The sequence below is a fragment of the Canis lupus genome, chromosome 4 (assembly GCF_011100685.1).
Source record: "Canis lupus familiaris isolate Mischka breed German Shepherd chromosome 4, alternate assembly UU_Cfam_GSD_1.0, whole genome shotgun sequence".
NCBI lineage: Eukaryota > Metazoa > Chordata > Mammalia > Carnivora > Canidae > Canis > Canis lupus.
Genome location: NC_049225.1, coordinates 9,714,768 through 9,725,662, shown reverse-complemented (window position 1 = coordinate 9,725,662; position 10,895 = coordinate 9,714,768).

The following is a 10,895-nucleotide window of genomic DNA, read 5'->3' as shown; positions in this document are numbered from 1 at the left end:
CCAACTCATAGTTGTCTCGTTCTTTTTTACATGATATATAAAATATCATACATAGCTTTTCGTTCTCATGCTAGGGTGGTTGTTTGCTAATTTGGAATTTTAGATCGAAATTATTTCCTCCAAATTTTGAAAGCATTGCTTTAGTTTCTTGTAGCTTCTGGTGTTGCTGTTGAGACGGCTGAGTCATCTGGATATGACCAAGTTCTCCCCCCAAACCTGAATCTACTATTTGTCCCCAGTTCTGAAATTTCTCACTAATACGCTGGGATCGATGTTTACTTCCATTCAACATGAGGGGTACCAGACGGGTCCTTCTAATCTAGAATTCTTCTTCTCTTTTTCTCTACCTCTGTGACATTTCTGTAAGTCTATCTTCAAATCTTTCTATTGAGCTTAAATTTTCTGCTACCATTTATTTTTGCTTGTTTAAAATTTTTATTTCCTCTTTTTTTTATCTTGTTTCTATTTCAGTTTCAGTATCTTCTCCAATATCTCTGATGGTATTAAAGATAATTTTTTAAAGATTCCCGATTCTTAAAACTGCATCCTTCAAGCTGTGCTGTATTTATTTGCTTGTTTGCACGCTTACTCTTCTTTGTGATGCAAGTCTCCTGATGTCTGATACTCCTTGGCTTCTTGCTGGCATTTAAAAGCAAGGACTAGGGGATCCCTGGGTGGCACAGTGGTTTGGTGCCTGCCTTTGGCCTAGGGCGCGATCCTGGAGACCCGCGATGCATGGAGCCTGCTTCTCCCTCTGCCTCTCTCTCTCTCTCTCTCTCTCTCTCTCTGACTATCATAAATAATAAATAAAAGAAAAAAAATTAAAAAAAATAAAAGCAAGGACTACAAGTCTGGTTGGCAGCTCTGAGCATGTGGGTGGGCTTGTCCATGGTGGGTCTACTCTGGCTGAACCATTTCAATAAGAAAGGTACCTTGTAAGGGAATAAAACCCCAAAGCTTTGTGCTAGCATTGAAGAGGACACTTACCTGAACTGACCGAACAGAGTTGGAAAGGCTGTTTAGGACTCTAACTGCTTCTTGAATAGGCACTCAATCATTATATTTTATTTTAGCATCCTGTGTCAGCCAACACTACCAGGCTTACCTGGTACCTCTCATTCCTGAGCATTTTGAGGATTGTGCAACCTAAGCCAATTTCTTTCCCAGCTTGCTCTATTGTTGGTTTAAAAATTATCCTTTTCTAGACCTTTAAATCTTTCATTCCTCCCTGCTTCCAAAATTTTGTTGGCATTGCCTTCTCTACAGTTCTTCCTCTCCTTCTGGGGAATTATGCTTATGTTACAATTCCAGACTCCTGCTTTCCAAGTGTGGTTAGCAAAGAGAAAGGGAAAAAAAAGGTTTCCCCTAACTACCCACCCAAATGTCCACATCCTAATTCCCAGAGCCTGGGAATATGTAGGTTAGATGGCAAAGAAGAGGAATTACAGTTGCAGGTAAGATTAAGTTTGCTAATAGGGAAATTATCCTGGATTATCCAGATAGGCCCAATATAATCAACAAGGGTCCTAAAAAGTAGAAGAGGGTGTCAGAGTGAAGCAATATGAGAAGGAATCGATCCACAATCCCTGGCTTTGGGGATGGAAAAGGGAGCCTACATGGAATGCAGGGGACCTCTAGAAGCTAGAAGAGGTAAGAAAATGGATTGTTTTCAGAGCTTCCAAGATGTCATAAGGCCAGCCAACACCATAATTTTAGCCCAATGAGACCTGTGTTGGACTTCTAACTCACAGAACTGCTAAGATAATACAACTGTGTGGTTGTATGTTTAAGCCACTATGTTCATGGTGACTTGTTACAGCAATAGGACAGTAACACACAAACCATGAAAAATGAACTCATTTTGTGTTGCCTTCTATCCATTAAAAAAAAACTGGACAAAATAGATGAAACTACTGTTTTTAGACATCAGCAATAATAGTGCAGGACTGTGATCCCTAAGATATCATATACAAAGTGAGTCCTGTGATTGTCTTAGCTTTCTGCCTGGAGGCCATTTCCAGCCTACAGTGCACAGAAGGAAGTCCAACAGATCCCAGGAGTGTCACAAATTTGAAGAGTCAGAAATCAGTATTTAAGGAGTAGAGAATCTGTGGGACAGAGGACTCATAAGGACAGAAGCTACATGGACAGAGTCTAGAAAGCTACACAGGGATCCTCTTAGAGTGTAAAAATGCCAATCTGCACACAGATAGAGTTAAATTCCATTAGACTATGCAAAACCAACTTCTGGGGAAAGAAAAATTCCTGGGAAGCTATAAACTGAGCAATTTCCAAAATTCATACAAGAATCACATAGGCAGGAAATCATTTATCCCCACCAGTGAGAAACCTAAAAGAATACATGGGTCTTAAAATGAAATGCTTTTGATAGTGAGACTAAACTAGCCCTGGAACAAAAGATACTCTAGATTCACTGAAAAATAAAGCCAAAAGCCAGATTCAAAAAAATCAAGTTCCTCACTTTTATGGAGCAGATCTAAGTCCAAAGCATAAAGTTCACAAGTAAAGCATTCAATAGCAAACTGGTGGACATGTGAAGAAGCAGGAATACATGACCTAAAGCCAGGGGGAAAAATAGGTCAATAGAAATGGTAAATAGAAATGACAGAGGATGGCAGTGGCAAAGATTTTAATTACTTATTTGCATATTACAAATACATACAGGATTTAAAAAATATAAACACACTGAGGAGAGAATTTGAAGATGTAAAAAAAAATGGACTGAACTTTTAAAGCTGAAAAATAGTGTCTGAAATGGAAATTTCACTGATAAAAATTAATGGCAGATTAGACCTGGCAGGAAAAGATCCATGAACTTGACATCAGAACAACAGAAGACCACCCAAAGAAATACAGGGAAACAAAAAACTGAAAACAATGAACAGTGACCTATTGGCAAATTAGTGTAACATACAAGTGATTGGAGTCCCATTCAGACAGAAGGGGAGAAATGACAGAAAAAAAATGCCAAGATTTTTCCAAATCTAATGAACATCATATACCCACAGATCCAAGAAGGGCAAGAAAACCCAAGGAAGATAAACACAAAGAAAATCGCACCAAGCCATATCATAATCAATCGGCTGAAAATCAGTGATAAAAAGAAAATATTAAAAGCATTCAGAGAAAAAAAAAGCATTCAGAGAAAAAGGATACTTTACATATTAAGGAATAAAAATAAGAATTGCTGCAGATTACACAAATCAGAAGAGAATGAAATAATTTGTGGTGGAGTGCTGAAAGAAAAATGATGTCAGAGTTCTCTACCCAGAAAAACATCTTTAAACATTGCAGGTGAGGGACTCCTGGGAGGCTCAGTGGTTGAGTGTCTCTCTGCCTTTGGCTCAGGTCCTGATCCTGGAGTCCTGGGACTGAGTTCCGCATGGAGCTTCCCGCAGGGAGCCTGCTTCATCCTAAGCCTATGTCTCTGCCTCTCTCTCTGTGTTTCTCATGAATAAATAAATAAAATCTTAAAACAAACAAACATTGGAAGTGAAATAAAAACTTTTTCAGATAAACAAAATTTTCAAGAATTCTTTGCCAGGAGACAAACACTACAAAAAAAAAAGATGTAAAAGAGAATTCTTCAGGTAGAAAAAAAAATGCTATACCAAGTTAAAATTTGGATCAATACAAAAGAGGGTAAGAGAGATTCATTTAAAAGTGACCTAAAAAAAACTTTGGAGAGTGATATATGTACCCATTTCTTTTATTGTAGTAATGATTTTATAAGTGTATTCCTATGCCAAAATCCATGAGTTGTAATTTTAAATATCTGAAGTTTGGTGCATCAGTTGTGCCTTAATAAAGGTGTAAAAAAAAAAGTCATAGATTCGGAGAAAATATCTGCAACCCACACATTTGAAAAATAACTATATGCGGCAATTATTCCTTACAACTGAACAAGAAGACAAAACAACCCTTTGCAAAGGAACAAAGGTCAGATAGACATCTCACACAGGAAGACCAGAGAGGTGGCAAAGCACACAAAAAATGTTCAACATCATTAATCATCAGGCAAATGATTATTAGAACCACAAGGAGTTATCACTACACACCCATGAAAACATCTGAAATTTAAGAGGCTGGCCTCACCAAGTGTTAGCAATAAAATAGGATTAGAATTCCTGTACAGGGCAGCCCGGGTGGCTCAGCGGTTTAGCGCCGCCTTCCGCCCAGGGCCTGATCGTGGAGACCCGGGATCGAGCCCTATGTTGGGCTCCCTGCATGGAACCTGCTTCTCCCTCTGCCTGTGTCTCTGCCTCTCTCTCTGTGTCTCTCATGAATAAATAAATAAAATCTTAAAAAAAAAAAAAAGAATTCCTGTACAGTGCTAGTACAACCACTTTAAAAGTTAAACATACACTTACCACATGACCCAGCTTACCTTAGGATTTACTTAAGACTATGAAAATATGTATCCACACAAATACTTGTACATAAATATCTTATTTATAAAAGCCCAAATCTCTGACAACAGGTGAAAAAAATTATAATCTATCCACACCATCATATCCTGCTCAGCAGTAAAACAGAAGGAATGACTGGTGTATACTACAACTTGTGTGAATCTCAATACCATGCTGAACAGAAAAAGCCAGACTCCAAAGACTTCATATTGTATGATTCCTTTGATACGAATGTCTTTAAAAGACCAAACTGACCTATAGTCAGAAGGCAGATAAACAGTTTCCTGGGAACAGAGTTATTAGTGCATTGCCTGTCGAGAGGCAGAAGGGAACTTTCTGGGTGATAGAAATATTCAGTATTTTGATTGCGATAATGGTTATAGCAACGTACAAATTTATGAAAAGGCATCAACTTTTTAAAATGGGTGATTTTATTGTATTTAAATTATATCTCAGTGAGATTTTTTTTAAAAAAATCCTTTTATTATCTCTTTAGTAAGTTTAGGGAGAGAAAGAAATGATATATGCATTTTCAATCTACTATCTTGACTAATAATTTTTGAAGCATCCCTATAGGGCTTGGCTGCGTGTTGAGTACTCAAGTACTTATATAACTGTTAATATTTTTATACTACTTCATAAGTTACAAGGACTTTCACACATATCTCATTTTATCTTCAAAAATACCTCGAGAGATTTGGCATTGATTTTTTGGATATGACACCAAAAACATAAGAAACAAAAGTAAAAATAGTAAATTGGACTATATCAAAATTAACAACTTCTGTGCATCAAAGGACATAATCAACAGAGTGAAAAGGCAACTTATAGAATAAGAGAAAAGACCCACAAATCCTATATCTGATATGGTGTTAATATGGAGAATATTACAAATCATATCTCTGATAAGGGGTTAATATTCAGAATATATAAAGAATTCTTACAACTCAACAACAAAAAGACAACGTGATTTTAAAATGGGTAAAGAAGTTGAACAGACATTTCTCCAAAGAAGATAATACAAATGGGCAACTAGCATATAAAAAAGATGCCCAACACCAAAATTCCTTAAGGAAGTGCAGATCAAAACTACAATAAGATATCACTTCGCATCCATTAGAATGGCTACAGGAGAGTAAATGTTGGTTTAGATGCGGAGAAATAAAAGCCCTTGTGCACCACTGGTAGGAACAGGAAATGGCACAACCACTATGGAAAACAGTATGGTAGTTCCTCAAAAATTAGAAGTAGAATCATTATATGATCTAGCAATTCTATCTTTGGATATGCACCCTCCAAAAAAAATTGAAAGCAAGGACTCTAAGAGGTATTTGTACACCCATGTTTATAGCAATTACTTATAATAGCCAAGAGGTAGAGAAGCAATCCACCAATGGATGAATGAACAGGCAAAATGTGAGATATATATACAATGGAATATTATCCTGCCTTAAAATAGAAGGGAATTCTGATATATGCCACGACATGGATGAACCTTGCCTGCTAAAGGAAATAATCCAGTCACAAAGACATATACTGTATGATTCCACTTATACAAGGTCCCTAGAGTAGTCATAGTCAAAATAATAGATACAGAAAGTAGAATGATGGTTTCCAGGGTTGGGATAGGGCAATGGGGAGTTAGTGTTTAATGGGGATGAAGGGTAATTTTACAAGATGGAAAGAGTTCTGGAGATGGATGGTGGTGATGGTCACAAAAATATGAATGTACTTAACGCCTCTGAACAGTACACTTGAAAATAGTTACAATGGCAAATTTTATGTTATGTGTATTTTAGTATAATTTTTTTCAACTATTTTTGAAGGGGGTGCCTGGGTGGCTCAGTCAGTTGAGCAACTGACTTTTAATTTCAGCTCAGGTCATGACATCAGAGTCATGAAACTGAGCCCCATGTCAGGCTTTGCACCGAGTGTGGAGCCTACTTGAGATACTCTCTCTCCCTCTGTCCCCCTCCCGCCCCGCTCCTGCTCATGTGTGCTCTCTCTCTCTCTCAAATAAATAAATAGGTCTTTAAAAAATACCTTTAGGGGTGCCTGGCTGGCTCAGTCAGTAGAGAGTGTGACACTTGATCTCAGGGCCATGAGTTCAAATTCCACATTGAGTGTGGAACCTGCTTAAAAAATAAATATAAAATCTACCTCTTGAGAGTAGATTTTCAGCACCATTCTACAAATGAGAAATGGTGGTTCAGAGAGGTTAAACAACTTGCCAAAGGCTTTGGACCAAACTGGTAGTAGGGCCTGAATCAGAACTCAGATATTCTTAACACAGACTCTATTCTTTTCCACTTCCTATTGAAGCTGGCTTTTTAAAAATATACCCAATTAACTACAGAGGGAGAACTTGTTCTCATAAACATTCCCCAGGCAGGTGAATCACTAGGTTTCACTTTCACTTTCTTCCTCCCACACTCTTTAAAAGGGCCCTGAGTCCACTCACTCTTGGACAGCATCGAATACAGAGGGTTACTCTTCCCCAACTTTAAACTGTGCTTCCAAGGGGGAGAGACCATATGGCCAAAGGGTCTGGATTACAGTCCCCAAACCAGGAGATGGGAGGGAACCAGTGGACTGCTCAGCAAGAGAAGGGGGAGTCTCAAGATCTGTGCAGTTGTGGGGCTATACTCTACTCCCTGCTAGTTTGAGCCTTAATGTCTCCCTTCTATAGGAACCTTATTAAAAAGCCTTAAGGGCACACTTCTTGGGTACAGGGACCTTTCTAGTGCCAAATTCAGAGCTCCTTACCCTGTATCCCAGTGTCTAAATCCCAGGTTGAGCCCCTGCCTTCCTTTCTTCTGACCACCCACTGAGAGTTCTCTGTGACTCTTCTAGCATCTGCTTGGTTCAGTTCCCAGCTTCACCCTGGAACTTTCCTATTCTGTAGGCAGCCACCACACTGAGTGGAGGCCAATCCTAGATGCTCCATTCCCCCTCACCCACACTGATCAAGTCTAGCAGGCCACTGGGTCCCTCTTGCCTGGGAGAGAGGGCATCTCCTGACTCCTGGCCAGCATTCCCAGAGACCAGAGCCTGGATCTTCCTTCCCTGGGCTGTCCCCCACTCCTTTCTTGGGTTTCCTGCCAACAGTCCCCACCCTAAGGATCTTGAAAAATAAGAGGACCCTCCTTCTCATGAAATGAGAGTTCAGGACTTCTTGACTCTTCAGTGGCAGCCACGAGATGCCACTCCCTGCTCCATGTCACTGCAGGACACACACATGTCTTCCTCTCACTTCATCATCTGCTGGTTTTGGGAACTTGCCACTACCTCAAAGTGCTGACAGGTACACACACCTCAGACTCCTCTCCCCCTCTGTCCGTCCCTACAATGATGGCCTGGTGTTAGGGCCCAGGCTTAGACCATTAGTTTGTATTTCAAAAACATGCCAGTCTCCATCAGGAGAGAGAATAAATGGGACATTTTAATCACCATAGCACATATTTGATGGGGACTTTAAATAACTTACAGCAAATACTCAACCAGACACTATCACATGGGCCTGCAGGTGGGGATTTGCCCAAGTAGCACTGCTTTTCCTGGACTATGCCCTCCTCTCAGAATTCGAGGACCCAGAGATGATTAATTCACAACCCTCGAAAGCAAATGGGTTCCCCACCCAGAGATGCTGGGCCTGCCGAGCTACTATGTCTTCTGAAGAGAGATCATCATTCTGGAAGGGGATTATTATTCCAAAAAATAAAACAAATGCAACCCTTTCTCCCTTGGGAAATCAAAATTGGTAAACTTTGGATTTGCAAAGGTGGCGGGGGGCGGGGGGAGCTGCAAGCCATAAAGTCTCCCAGACCAGCTCCAGCTCCTCAGTCAGGACCAGTTACTAGAAACTTCCAGGGGTTGTAGCTGCTGCTGCCCTCTGAGAGGCTCTAAGCAGCCACTTCCTGCAGTGAGTGGCTCCCCTGGCCTGGCAGAGTTTCTGGGTGCTAATGCTGGGAGCTACTGGCAGGGCCTCTCCTACCTCCTCCAGTCCTGCTGGGGTCCCTGAGTCTGCAGTCTCTGTCACCCATGCTAAAGCAGCGCTCACACTCCCGTGTCTCTGCAGCATCCCTGGTAGGCACTGACATTTTCTTGTCAGTTTATAATAGGGAAGAGATTCTCCATTCCACCACATAGGCCCCAGCCAGACTATTTCCTTAGGGCCTCCTTCTTGTGCACTGTGGCAGGACTCAGGTGTAGACACGGCCTTGTTTACTGAGCTCTGCCTTCCCCAGGCTCCCAGGATGGGAGCACAACCCCCATCCTCCCATGCCCCACTAAGGACATAGAATGTGCGTCTAATCAGGGCCAGCCCGGTGCTGGTTATTCCAAAGTTCCCCAAGTTAAATGCTGCTGGTGCCCAGAGTGCATCAAAACCCATGATCTCCATAGCCCTGCCTTAGGAGAGATGCGTCCCCCAGAGAGCTTGAGCAGGTGGCAGTCTTCCCTGATGCTCTGGGCTATTGTGGTTTTTCTCTTTTCTTATCTTTTCTTTTCAAGAAGAAACATAAGATCATTTAAAACACACATTTTAATATTCCAGTGCCTTGCTACAACACAGAGCAACAGTTCTAAAATAACTCAGCATCTGTAATCCATAATTTATCATCCAAATTTGTTGTGTTCAATTATTCATATCCTGCAATAGTGTGTCCCCAAAGAGGCAAATGGACTCAAAAGAAATCTCACAAAATGTAGGAGATGGAAAAATAACCCAAGCACTGCCATGAAGGTATCAGGATAGGGTAGGGAAGTATGCGTTGTAATCAGGAAGAGTTTCATAGAAGACTTTTCTCCAAGATCTGACAACATTGTCATTTGCTGCCATGTTTTCTTTTGAAGAGCACGAGTGGTGGTGGTCATACATCATTTTTTTATTCCTAGCACAGATATCAGCAATGTTCTGTCTAGTCATTTGAGGGAACAGAATTCAATCAACATTTCTACAGTTGCTTATTAATCATCTGCCACCTGCCAGCCACTATGTTTGACGTAAAAATATGAGTAAGATATAGCTGTTGACACTGAGGAACCTCTACGACAAGCAGACACCAGAGGACCTGGAGAAGAATTGGATCATTCTGAGGTACCACAGGAAACTTTAGAAGGTTTTGAGAAAGAATAGTTTTTAAAAGATCCTTCTAGATACTGTTAGAGATGTTGATTATCAGGGACAAGAGTAGATAAATGGGAAAGTGTTCAGAGGCTGCTTCTGTAGTCTAGGTGAAAGCTGGAGGTGACAGAACAGGAAGGATTGTAGAGGTGCTAACGCGGAAGCAGATGCGAGATAGAGAGCCTTGGGTAGTTGCAGCTGGTGTGCATGTGCTGAGTGAGGGAAAGAGAAGGGTCAGTGGGATTCCTGGATCTGGCCCCAAACATTTGGGTGAATGATCGTGCCATTTGCTGAGCAGGAAACAATGGGGGAGGATGAGTTTCAGGCATAAAATTAAGCCCTGCTTTTGAGGAGTTCTGTTAGATCTGCTTATTAGTCACCACGAGGAGAGGCTGAGGTGGCCATTGTGTGTACCAATGTGAGGCTCTGGAGAGAAGTCAGGGCTGGAGATAGACATTTGGAGGTGGCCGATTTATAGATGACATTTAAAGTCCTAGGAGCTGAAAGTATTAGAGAAGAGAAGAGGTCTAAGGACTGACCTCTAGACATGCCCAACAAGCACAGGAAATAAAGGGCAGGACAACTCAGCAAGCTGTCAGTTCCCTTTTAAGATTTCCTGAAAGTGCCATCCAACAACTCAACAACTGATATTTTCATCTCATATGGGGCCGCACTTAGTTAAGTACATTGCTGCTCCAAATGATCAGAAAGGAAGAGGAAGAGAATATTATTGTATAAGAACCTAAGAGTCCATTCCCTTCACCAGTTCTTACCCATTTGTCAACCTGTCCCTCAGCCACATAGAGCTGCCATGCTGTAGCAGGAGAGATTGGTGTCCCAAAAGGCAAGGGAGGAAAGCATTTCAAGAATACTATCAAATCTCTCCAAAGAAAAGGCACCATGACAGGGTATATCCAGTGCCTGGCCCACTGTGGGACCCCAATGTCCAGCTGAGGAAGCAAGGAAAGAAGAAAGAAAGGAGGAAAGAAAGAACTAGGGAAGCAAGGGAAGAGGATCTAGACAATGATTTATAATTTTTGTAGATTTTCTTGGCAAAAGAGCACAGAACCTGGAGTCAGGAGACTAGAATACATGTAGCAGCCATAGGCTCATCACTTATATAACATGATCCTCTTTTTACAGCCCAACAAACAGTATTTTTAATACCAATTCAGCAATAAGGTGGGTACTTTGACATATTATTAGTGGCTTTGTGAATGGACACACCCAACTAGAAATACTATGCATCAATATGAATCAAGAGTCCACAAAAATGCATATTTTAACCCATTTCTGAGTTTCTATTCTAACAAAATAACTCTAAATATTCTCAAAACCAT